At 37.9% G+C, this 12,793-nt stretch overlaps 1 long non-coding RNA gene across 5 annotated transcripts in view; it reads right to left on the reverse strand.

Moving 5' to 3' along the window:
* LOC145506337 (uncharacterized) overlaps positions 1–12,793 on the reverse strand; it is a 788,916-nt gene that overhangs the window by 565,793 nt on the left and 210,330 nt on the right. Inside the window, exon 4 of one of the 5 annotated variants that reach the window (XR_014053775.1) lies at positions 4,656–4,843. The exons of the other annotated variants lie outside the window; for them this stretch is intronic. This is a non-coding gene — a long non-coding RNA (uncharacterized LOC145506337). The remainder of the gene's footprint in view (positions 1–4,655; positions 4,844–12,793) is intronic. 5 annotated transcript variants of the gene reach the window in all.

Consider the following 12,793-nt stretch of genomic DNA (forward strand, 5'->3'; position numbering starts at 1 on the left):
GTACTCCTATTGGCAAACTTTCTTAATGCCAATTGCCTATCTGCCTCCTTGGATATTTGAATGTTATCCACACTTTGACAACATGAAACAAATAAATGTTATAGAAAGCTATAGATATTGTGATACAAAATAGAACACTACATGAATCTTTTTTACTTGCTTTGTCCATCTACCAGGAACTTGCCAGTGCTGGTAAATTCAAAATACATTCAACAAACACTTACAGAGTGCTCCCAGGTCAGACATATTCCCAGGCACAATGCTAATGATAGGAACTTGCCCGTGAATAAAATACAATTTCTAGCCTAAATGAGTTTAAAAGCCAATGGCAGGTATTGAGACAGAGAGGCAGCACCATAACTTAGGAATTAAAAAAAAAATGTATTATAGTTGATTCACAATGTTGGTTTAGTTTCAGGTGTACATATACACCTAGAACTGAATTAGCTATATAAACACATATATCCATTCTTTTTTAGAATCTTTTCCAATATAGGCCATTACAGTGTATTGAGTAGAGTTCCCTGTGCTATACAGAAGGTCCTTATTAGTTACCTATTTTATATAAAATAGTGTGTAATGTCAATCCCAATCTCCCAATTTATTCCTTCCCCCATATTACCCCCGGTAACATAAGTTTGTTTTCTGTATCTGTGACTCTAGTTCTGTTTTATCAGTTCAGTTCAGTTCAGTTGCTGTCATGTCTGACTCTTTGAGACCCCACAGACTGCAGTACACCAGGCTTCCCTGTCCATCTCCAACTCCCGGAGCTTACTCAAGCTCATGTCCATTGAGCTGGTGATTCCATCTAACCATCTCATCCTCTGTCATCCCCTTTTCCTTTTGCCTTCAATCTTTCCCAGCATCAGGGTCTTTCCAAATGAGTCAGTTCTTTGCATCAGGTGGCCAAAGTATTGGAGTTTCAGCTTCAGCATCAGTCCTTCCAATGAATACTCAGGACTGATTTCCTTTAGGATGGACTGGTTGGATCTCCTTGCAGTCCAAGAGACTCTCAAGAGTCTCTTCAACACCACAGTTCAAAAGCATAAATTCTTTGGCACTCAGCTTTCTTTATCGCCCAACTTTCACATCCATACATGACTAGTTGAAAAACCATAGCTTTGACTAGATGGACCTCTGTTGGCAAAGTAATGTCTCTGCTTTTTAATAAGCTGTCTAGGTTGGTCATAGCTGTTTTGTATATCTGTTTTGTAGATAAGTTCATCTGTACCCTTTTTTTTTAGATTCCATTTATAAGAGACGTAATATGATATTTTTCTTTCTGTATCCAACTTTCTTAACTCAGTATGACAATCTCTATGTCCATTCATGTTGCTGCAGATGGCATTATTGCACTCTTTTAACAGCTGAGTAATATTCCATTGTATATATGTACTACACCTTTATCCATTCTTCTGTTGATAGGCATCTAAATTGCTTCCATGTCCTGGCTATTGTAAATAGTGCTACAATGAACAATTGGGTGCATCTATCTTTTCAAATTATGGTTTTCTCCAAATACATTCCAGGAATTGGATTGCTAGATCATATGATGGCTCTATTTTTAGCTTTTTAAAGAATCTCCACACTGTTCTCCATAGTGACTGTACCAATTTGCATTCCTACCAACAGTGTAGGAGAGTTCCATTTTCTCTACATTCTCTCCAGCATTTATGTTTGTAGATTTTTTAACAATGACCATTCTAACCAGTGTGAGGTGATAGTTTGATTTGTATTTTTCTAATAATCAGTGGTGTTGAGCAACATTTCAAGAGCTCTTTAGCCATGTCTTCTTTAGACATGTCTACATAGATCTTCTGCCCATCGCTTCTCAGCCTTTTCGCTAGGATCAAGTGTAGATCTTCTGCCCATTTTTTGATTTTTTTTTTATACTGAGCCACATAAGCTGTTTGAATATTTAAGAGATTAATCCCTTTTTGGTTGATTCACTTGCAAATATTTTCTTCCATTATGTGAGCTGTCTTTTCATTTTTTTATGGTTTCTTTTGCTAGGCAAAAGCTTTTAAGTTTAATTAGATCTCATTTGTTCATTTTTGTTTTTATTTTCATTATTTGAAGAATTGGATCGAAAAGATCTTGCTGTGATTTATGTCAAAGAGTGTTCTGCCTGTTTTCCTCTAAGAGTTTTATAGTATCTGGCCTTATATTTAGGTCTTTAATTCATTTTGGGTTTATTTTTTTGTGTGGTGTTAGGGAATGTTCTAATTTCATTCTTTTACATGTAGCTGTCCAGTTTTGCCAGCACAACTTTTCTCCATTGTATATTCTTGCCTCTTTTCTCATAGATTAGGTGATCATAGGTGTGTGGGTTTATCTCTAGACTTTCTATCCTATTCCATTGATCTATATGTCTATTTTTTGTGTGCGTACCATACTGGTGTGATGACTGCAGTTTTGAAGTATAGTCTGAAGTCTGAGAGCCTGATTTCTCCAGTCCCATTTTTCTTTCTCAAGATTGTTTTCACTATTCATTATCTGTTGTGTTTCCATACAAATTGAAAAAAAATTGTTCTAATTAAGGAAATTTTAACTCTTTAGTTTATTGACATTTTCCCAGAACCTAGAATACTATCTGGCACATACTAGGTCTATGAATGAATGATCTGACTGAATGAATGAGAAAACTACAAGAGACTATGGCAGTGCCTTGGAGTGGGAGTACTGAACTGTTCACTACCGCAGTACCTTTAGAATGGCATTCTGCCTGCTAGACTGGCCTACCTATGTCTACCTAAAACTATGGTCTCCTCACTTTGCCAAATATCCTAACAGTCAAGATTTCCACACATCTACCCTATACGAACTATACTGAGTTTGAATTTGTGGGCAAGAGGTTGGTTCTATGTCAAATGGTGACTTCCTCAAGAATAATTGATCATCAAGTTATTGACTGAATTTGATAAAATTTAAAGTGTACTTATTTATAGCATAATAATAGTAATATGGAATAAAATGCATATAAAGAATTATGCATAATAAAAATAACAATTACATTTATTTTAAAAGCCTTGGAAAAAATCCCATGTCTTTGGGGATGTGGTGCCTTTACTCTGTTTTGGGTCGGCAGTCATGAAATTAAATCATGAGAACTTGCTTGGTAAGGTGATAAAAGTAAGATTATACAGAAAAGTTCAACTACTTTGCACATATTCATTTACAAAAATGCAGCAAGTCTTGAACATACCTGGCAGAAGTCTCCACAAGCATTATCACTACAAAATCACACATAAATAAATAATCAGATGAGGAGCAACCCATCAGCTAACTCCACTTTAGCTAACTCTAGTTTAGCTTAAGAAAGGTTTGAAAGAAATTTAAAAAGAGAATAAGATCACAAGATCCATGTAGCTTGAAATAAAAAACAAGTCTACCAGCTTACACATGAAAATACATGCAACACATGCTGGTCACTCTACTCATTTGGTTGAAGCCACTACACGTTTGTTGTATTGCAGAACTGTGCTTAAATTGTCTTACAGGTTGGCATGACTACGTGGAAGGTATTTTCCATTGCAGGATTGCAGAACTCAAGATTTGAGAGAGTTGTTTGGAAATTGTGTCCATTTTCAAAAATCTTATGCCTATGTTTTGTTCTCTGTCCCTATCTATTTCTAAGAATTGTGAAGCTCATTCCAAGTAGTTTAAAGGTAAAATATATCTCTGAAATTTATCTACACATACCTTTCTCATTAAAAATTATATTTTATGTATATTTACATGCTTACATTTTTTCTTAAAAATTACTGGAAAATTTCATCATGCAGTATGAAGGTTTGCCATATAATTTTTTAAAATAGGAAACACATACTGGTATTTATATTACCTCTTTATCCTATTCATCTTCTGTAAGAACAAGTATTAAATGAATACAGTATTAATAATATTCATTATACATTAAATCATTTTAAGGAATAGCAGAATTTGTTTTTCCTAAAACTCTACTCTTTTGCAACCATAATTTAGTAGTCCTATATTTATTAGCATTGCTTAAATATATCTGATTATATCAATATTTATGTCTTTACCTGTATCAGAATTAGTGAAATGAATGGACATATCAATATATTAAGGCTGTGGTTTAATCTCACAGTATCACAGAATATAAATATATTTATATACATTTATAAATGCATTGGACTTCCCTGGTAGCTCAGCTGGTAAGGAATCTGTCTGCAATGAGGGAGACCACAGTTCAATTCCTGGGTCAGGAAGATGCTCTGGAGAAGGAGCAGGCTACCCACTCCAGTATTCTTGGGCTGCCCTGGTAGCTCAGATGGTAAAGAATCTGCCTGCAATGCAGGAGACCTGGGTTTGATCCCTGGGTTGGGAAGATCCCCTGGAGGAGGGCATGGCAACCCACTCCAGTATTCTTGCCTAGAGAATCCCCATGGACAGAGGAGCCTGGCAGGCTACAGTCCATGGAGTTGCATAGTCAGACACAACTGAGCAACTAAGCACAGCATAGCACAGCACATATATGCATTATCAATAGCAAATTAAACATACTGATTCACTATTTATGTAAAAATACTTCATATCAAAATAGCAAAAGCCAACAGTTCATGGCTTAAAACAAGTATTTGTTATTGCTTAAATGTCTCAGGATTGTTTGAAGATCAGTTGATGGAGCTGACCTTTGTGGAGTTCCTCTGATTTTGGCTGGCTCACTCACATATCTGCAAGATATCTGATTGTCTCATAGAAGCAAGCCCCATAGGGTAGCTCTGCTCCACACTGCAAGTATGTAGTTCTTATCTGCTCCGTGTGTCTGAGCTTCAATCATCTTCCTTGGAGAACCCAGCTAGACAAGGTGCCACTGCTCCTAGCAAAGCACAAAAGAGAAGAAGGAAAGATACAAGTCCTCTTGAGATCTAAGCTCAAACATGGCTCCACGATGTTTCTCAGTCTATTGACAAGAGTAAGTCGTGTGACTGGACCAAAAGTGAAAGCATGAGGAAATAATTTCCTCATCTTTGGTAAGATGAACTACAAGGTCACATGGCAAGAGATGTGGATACAGGAATGCACATGGCCAATGATGCAGTCATCCATCCATACTGGATATATTATTCAATACAATTCAAATTCTTCACTGTTCAACACTACAGCTCAAGACAAAAGAAGAGTTATTCATCCACTCAATAAATTTATTAATATATTTGCCACCTACTCTGGGCCACACCCAACTCTAGGTCCTGGAGATACAATAAAAAATTAAACAGACGAAACTTCTCATTTCTGGTGGGTACAGAATGGGAGGAATGGATGAACTGTTCTTTTTTTGTTTTAGCTTAATAAATAATTTTTAAAAAATCAGGCAGATAGCCTGTGCTTCATCTTGCTAGTTATGGTTGAAACTCTTTTGTGTTCTATACAACACTGAACACTCCACATTTAATACACATCTCTTGATTTATAGCAGCTCCAACCCTAATCCAAAATGAAACAAAAACAAAACTTCCCACTGTCATAAAACTTACATTCTAATTAAGGAAAGGGAAGAAGAGAACCAAGAGATAGGGAAAAAAATGGCTTAGAGTATGAGTAGTAGAAAAGAACAAATGATTTCAATCAATCAAACAACTCAGGGCATGAAACTTAAAATCCCTTAGCTATGTTAGAGTGTTATCACACTACTCCATTTGGACCAATGGTTCTGGGACCAATTCTTAGCTCTACAGCTCAATAACGTATGATCTTGGTCAAGTTATTATTCACTCCAGGACTGAGCTTCTGTAAACAAATAGTAAACATATTTTTGTAAACAAATAGTAAATGCCACCTTGCAATTAGGTGGTCACAATCACGTTATGTGGGATGTGAGGAATAGTGGCAAAGTAATTTACCATGGCTGGGAGCTTTGGAGTTTTGGAGTAACCTTGCTTCTGCAATCAACTCAGCGGGTAATATGGAGAAGTCAATCCTTCTGTAGTTCAATTTATCAGTCTGTAAATTGGGACTAAGGATGTTCCCAGAGTGAAACACAGGCACTAAACACAGATCAGTTCAGTTCAGTTCAGTCGCTCAGTAGTGTCCGATTCTTTGCGACCCCATGAATCACAGCACGTCAGGCCTCCCTGTCCATCACCATCTCCCGGAGTTTACCCAAACCCATGTCCATCAAGTCAGTGATGCCATCCAGCCATCTCATCCTCTGTCATCCCCTTCTCCTCCACAAAGATACAGAACTCAACACAGATAATAGAACTCAACAGTTACACAGAATCTCAGTAACCCCTTATTACCACTGTGATAAGTCGCTTCAGTCGTATCTGACTCTTTGCGACCCTATGGACCATATACTGCCAGGCTCCTCAGTCTATGGGATTTCCCAGGCAAGAATACTGGATTGGGGTTGCCAGGAGATCTTCTTCAGGGGATCTTCCCGACCCAGGGATTGAATTTGTGTTGCTAACATCTCTTGCTTTGACAGGCAGGTTCTTTATCACTAGTGCCACCTGGGAAACCCCCAGTATTACCACTAGTATCTAGTGAGTGACAGTAAAGCTGAGTATTTCCTGTCGTGTACAGTAAGCTTGAAAGTTGGAACAAAAAAGAGATTAACTTGTTTTGGTGGTTCAGTTTAATAACTGGTTTAATTATTTCTGTTAGCCATACAAACAGAACAAAGTTTAATAAAGATGAAAGCATCTCCACAGAATGGCAACTGAAGGTCACTCATGTAGTTTTAAATCAGTAGTTGGTTCAGTGATTCTGGGTCTAGTTGCTCTACACCTTACCAGCTGCATGACCTTGGATAAGTTTTTACCTAGTCTATGACTCAGTTTCTCTAAACAGAAATAATAAGAGCAACATAAAGTTATTATAAGGATTGAATGTAGATAAAATATATATTGCTTAGCACAATGTTTGGCACATAATTGTTCAATAAACATTGTTCATGTTATTTACTATCTTGCCTAACTCTTGGGAAAGAATTGGCAAAAGTTCAGTTAGAGAACAATAACTGCTAACATCAATTGAAGCCTTTTAGATGCCAGATGTTACACTCAGCACTTTATAAGGATTATCTCAGTAAATCTTCAAAATAACCTTGTGGGAACACTAAGGATTAAATTTTACAGATGTGTCTTAGAGAGCTTTAGTAACTTGCCCACAGGCTTTCAGCTGTAAGTGGCAGAGTCAAACATCAAATTCACATCTCCTTTCCTTCTGAGTCTTTGCTCCTAGCCACTGTGACACACTGCCCCTTTTCCCTTCCAAAACTGGAGTGATATGGGTCAATAAAGAGAAGTGAATAAGTTAATAGTAATTATTTTGAGATAGAGCCTTTATTTAGTTACTTACTTAAAAAGCTGTGTTTTATTTTTAACATCAGGTATTGTAAGATGTCAAAATACAAAGATGATTAGGTCTTAGTTCCGAGATGCTCAATATTTCAGGGAATTTCAAAAATGATTATAGGTCAGTTGGCTTAAAAGTTAAGAGGGAGCTTCATAGGCAAAATACTTCATGCATAAAAACTTGTCTACTTAGAAACAAGTCAGTTCTTTTGACCAAATCATATTTGAAATGGTCATCCCCAAGGTTAAGAGAAGACACTGTAGCAAGTTGGTTATGAAATCTGGCCAACTGCAGAGTTGTAAACAGAAATCTTGCTTTGGCTTACAATAACCCCAGTTGTTAGCCGTGGATTAATGTATGAAGTAAATATTACCAATGTTCAATATCAAATTCTCTTGTCCCTCTGGGCATAAAGACTGCACTTCTGAGACTCCAAGTGTGTAGAACCATCTGACTTATTACAGCCAATGAAAAGGAGCAGAAGAGACACACATCTTCCCGTTTCAAGCTGAGCAGTAAAAAGAATTCTCTAGGCTTTCTCTTCCAATCTTATGATGCCCAGAGAGGTCACTTATTCCTGACATGACAGTCACAAGTTTGTGGAACTTGGTCACTGAAGGAACAAGGAATAAAACCTTGATATGGTAAACCTCTGGAATTGGGAGATTATTTGTTTCTTCATCATAACCTGACCAATTCTGACTAACACAATACAAATCTCTCAGGACATACATTATTGACCATAATAGATTCTCAGGAGAGAAACTGGTGTGGAAAAGTATACTTTCTGTGGGAGAACAGAAGGGAAAGAAGCCATATCGAGAAATTCCCAGATTCACTGAAGCCTTGAGAAATAAAATCCTTCCAGACAAGCTTTCCTTATGTTGGGTTTTTCAATAACTTTTTCAATAGAATTTACCTAGTTAATAGTTTACCTAGTTAATAGTTAATAGTTTACCTAGTTAATAGTTTTTGTTCTTATTTATCATCTATTAACATAATTATAATTAATAAATATTTACTACTTACAATAATAACTTATTTATTGAATGCTTACTATATGCCAGTCAGAGACCTAATACTGGTGACACAACTGTTAACCAAACCTAGTCTCCATTCTCAGGTCACCTAAAGTCTAGACTGGAATGCAGGCCAAATAGGAAAATGCAATTCTTTACGATAAATGCAGTATTAGAGAAAGCACAAGAATTACATAAGAAAAGCACCATACCAGACTAAGGGACTGAAGGAAGCTAGGACTTAAAGGATGAGGAGTTATACAAGCAGCCATCATAGTGAGGATTATATGTTTCATATTTGTATTTTAGTAATAATAAGAACTGATGTTTCTATTACACATACTATGGTAAACCACTCTACCATGTGCTTTAAACATATAAAATAGTCCTTACAACCACCTTTGAGGTAAGATACAATTATGCCCATCCTTATTTTACAAATGTATAAGTATTTTCCAGGAAAAAAAAAGAAGGTGGAGGTTACAAGCTGAAGGAGCACAGTAAGCAAGAATAAAGAGGTGTGAAGCATTAATATTAATAGCTCAGAATAATGGAAGAATAATTTAATGGGGGGGTGGGGAGGTTGGGCAGTGTGAGAATAGGAAGAGAAGCAATGGATCTACCTAGAATCCTGGAAGCTTTTCTCCAGGGTATTCATATGACCAATGCCTAACCTGCTTCAGGCCTTTGCTCATTGTCTGCTTCATCGAGATGCCTCCTCTGACCACTATGATTTAAATTAAATACCACCTTTACTCTTCATTCCCTCTGTTGCTTAGTTTTTCTCCACAGCCTTATTACTGGTTGACAAACTGTATGGTATCCTTATTTAACTTGCTTATTGTCTGTCTCTCCTCATTAGAATATAAGCTCCATGAGGCAGAGATGTCTGCCTACAGTTTTTTTTCTGGTGCTATACCCTCAATGTCTAGATCAGAGCCTGAAGCATAGGAGGAATCCACTGAATAATGTTGAATGGTCCTCTTAATTTTATCCTCCTTTTATAAACATGGAAATTTTCAGGTACAAAGTTTAGTAACTTGTCAGGTTCACAGTAAGTGGCAAAACTGGAATTCAAAATCAGGCAATTTGCTCTGGATTCTATGTTTTTAGTTACTATATTGGATGCTTCCTTCTGAAGCAGTCATTTAGTAGGGGAATAAAAAACAAAGAAATAAATGAATCTAGCATATAAAATCGGATGATAATATATTTTTTAAAAAAGAAGAAGGAAACTCCAGTGTTAGGCAGTGGGCATGGGTGTCATTTTAGATTGGGTAGTTAGAGCAGTTTCCTCTGAGGATCTGATATTTGGGGTGGTTAGGGGAAGCTGAAAGAAGGTAACAAGGCATGCTCTGCACACTAGCTTGGATCACATATATAGATTCTGGAGCCATAAACAACATGGTGATGTGAGAGTAAATGAGATCTTCCAGGTTGAGGCTGCAGAAAGAGAGTACCTTCAAAGAACTGAATCTTGGGAAACTAACTTTTAAGCATGATGAACAAAGATGGAGAAGAAACAAAGAAGCAGGAATATCTGAAAAGAAGGCTGTCATGTTAGTAAGTCCAGAGGGAAAATTGTCCCCTAAAAGAACTCAGTTGTCAAACATGCAGTACTTGGGTGCAGTCTCAAAAACAACAAAATGATCTCTGTTCATTTCCAAGTTAAACCATTCAATATTCAGTTCTATGCCCCAACCACTAAACCTGAATAAACTGAAGTTAAATGGTTCTATGAAGACCTACAAGATCTTCTAGAACTAACACCAAAAAAGCTGTCCTTTTCATCATAGGGGACTTGAATGCAAAAGTAGTAAGTCAAGAGATAGCTGGAGGGACAGGCAAGTTTGGCCTTGGAGTACAAATTGAAGCAGGGCAAAGGTTAACAGGGTTTTCCCAAGAGAACACACTGGTCATAACAAACAGCCACTTCCAACAAAGCAAGAGATGACTCTACACATGGACATCACCAGATAGTCAATACCAAAATCAGACTGATCATAGTCTTTGCAGTCAAAGATGAAGAAGCTCTATACAGTCAGCTAAACCAGGAGCTGAATGTGGCTGAGATCATGAACTCATTATTGTAAAATTTAGACTTAAGTTGAAGAAAGTAGGGAAAACCACTAGGCCATTCAGGTATGAATTCAAGTGGGCCTTAGGAAGCATCACTATGAACAAAGCTAGTGGAGGTGATGGAATTCCAACTGAACTATTTCAAATCCTAAAAGATGATGCTGCACTCAATATGCCAGCAAATTATAACTCAGCAGTGGCCACAGGACTGGAAAAGGTCAGTTTTCCTTCACTAGGCCATTCAGGTATGAATTCAAGTGGGCCTTAGGAAGCATCACTATGAACAAAGCTAGTGGAGGTGATGGAATTCCAACTGAACTATTTCAAATCCTAAAAGATGATGCTGCACTCAATATGCCAGCAAATTATAACTCAGCAGTGGCCACAGGACTGGAAAAGGTCAGTTTTCCTTTCAATCCCTAAGAAAGGCAGTTCCAAAGGATGTTCAAACTACCACACTATTGCACTCATCTCACAGGCTAGCAAAGTAACGCTCAAAATTCTCCAAGCTAGGCTTCAACAGTACATGAACCAAGAACTTCCAGGTGTTCATACTGGATTTAGAAAAGGCAGAGCCACAGATCAAAATGCCAACATCCATTGGATCACAGAAAATGCAAGAGAGTTCCAGAAAAACCTCTACTTCTGTTTCGTTAACCACACTAAAGCCTTTGACTGTGTGGATCACAACAAACTGTGGAAAATCCTTAAAGTGATGAGAATACCAGACCACCTTACCTGCCTCTTGAGAAATCTGTATGAAGGTCAAGAAACAACAAACCAAAAAAGGAACAACAGACTGGTTTGAAATTGGGAACAGAGTAGAACAAGGCTGTATATTTTCACCCTTCTTATTTAACCTGTGCAGAGGACATCAAGCAACAGTTTTATCCAGATATGGAAAAATGCTGCTGCTGCTGCTAAGTCGCTTCAGTCGTGTCCCACTCTGTGCGACCCCATAGACAGCAGCCCACCAGGCTCCGCCGTCCCTGGGATTCTCCAGGCAAGAATACTGGAGTGGGTTGCCATTTCCTTCTCCAGTGCATGAAAGGGAAAAGTAAAAGTGAAGTTGCTCAGTCGTGTCCGACTCTTAGTGACCCCATGGACTGTAGCCTCCCAGGCTCCTCCGTCCATGGGATTTTCCAGGCAAGAGTACTGGAGTGGGGTGCCATTGTCTTCTCCGATGGAAAAATGGACTGGATCCAAATTGCGAAAGGAGTACCTCAAGGATGTATATTGTCACCTTGCTTATTTAACATATGCAGAGTACATCATGTGAAATGCCAGACTGGATGAAGTACAAGCTGGAATCAAGATTGCAAGGAGAAATATCAATAACCTCAGATATGCAGATGACACCACCCTTACGGTGAAGGGTGAAAGAAAGCAAGAGGGACTAAAGGGCCTCTTAATGAAAGTATAAGAGGAGAGTGAAAAAGCTGGCTTAATACTTAACATTCAAAAAACGAAGATCATGGCAACCAGTACCATTACTTCATGGTAAATAGATGGGGAAACAATGGAAACAGTGACAGACTTTATTTCCTTGGGCTCCAAAATCACTGCAGATGGTGATTCCAGACATGAAATTAAAAGACACTTGCTCCTTGGAAGAAAAGCTATGACCAACCTAGACAGCATATGAAAAGGAAAAACATAACTTTGCCGACAAAAGTCTGTCTAGTCAAAGTTATGGTTTTCCCAGTAGTCATGTATGGATGTGAGAGTTGGACTGTGAAGAAAGCTGAACACCGAAGAATTGATTCTTTTGAACTGTGATGTTGGAGAAGACTTGTGAGGGTTCCTTGGACTGCAAGGAGATCCAACCAGTCAATCCTAAAAGAAATCAGTCCTGAATATTCACTGGAAGGACTGATGTTGAAGCTGAAACTCCAAAACTTTAGCCACCTAATGCAAAGAACTGACTCATTTGAAAAGACCCTGATGCTGGGAAAGACTGAAGGCAGGAGGAGAAGCGAACAACAGAGGATGAGATGGTTGGATGGCATCAGTGACTCAATGGACATGAGTTTGAGCAAGCTCCAGGAGTTGGTGATAGACAGGGAAGCCTTGCGTGCTGCAGTCCATGGGATTACAAAGGGTCGGACATGACTGAGCAACTGAACTGAACTGAAAATGAGATCACTCAGCATAGCATTTGAACAGAATGCATTGATTTTGGCAACTAAAGGAGCCTACTAGGAGACAGAAGACTGCAATACAATTTAAAATTAGACCACATATATCTAAGGAAGGAGAGAGACAACTGAGAATAAACTTGAAAATGCAAGAAAGAAAGAAATAATATAAGTTTTAGAAGATGCTAAAAGCCAGACTGGAGAAGCAAGAACCCAGATAGAGCGCTGATC

Source organism: Giraffa tippelskirchi, chromosome 5 (assembly GCF_054371585.1).
Source record: "Giraffa tippelskirchi isolate mGirTip1 chromosome 5, T2T-mGirTip1v1.2.pri, whole genome shotgun sequence".
Taxonomy (NCBI): domain Eukaryota; kingdom Metazoa; phylum Chordata; class Mammalia; order Artiodactyla; family Giraffidae; genus Giraffa; species Giraffa tippelskirchi.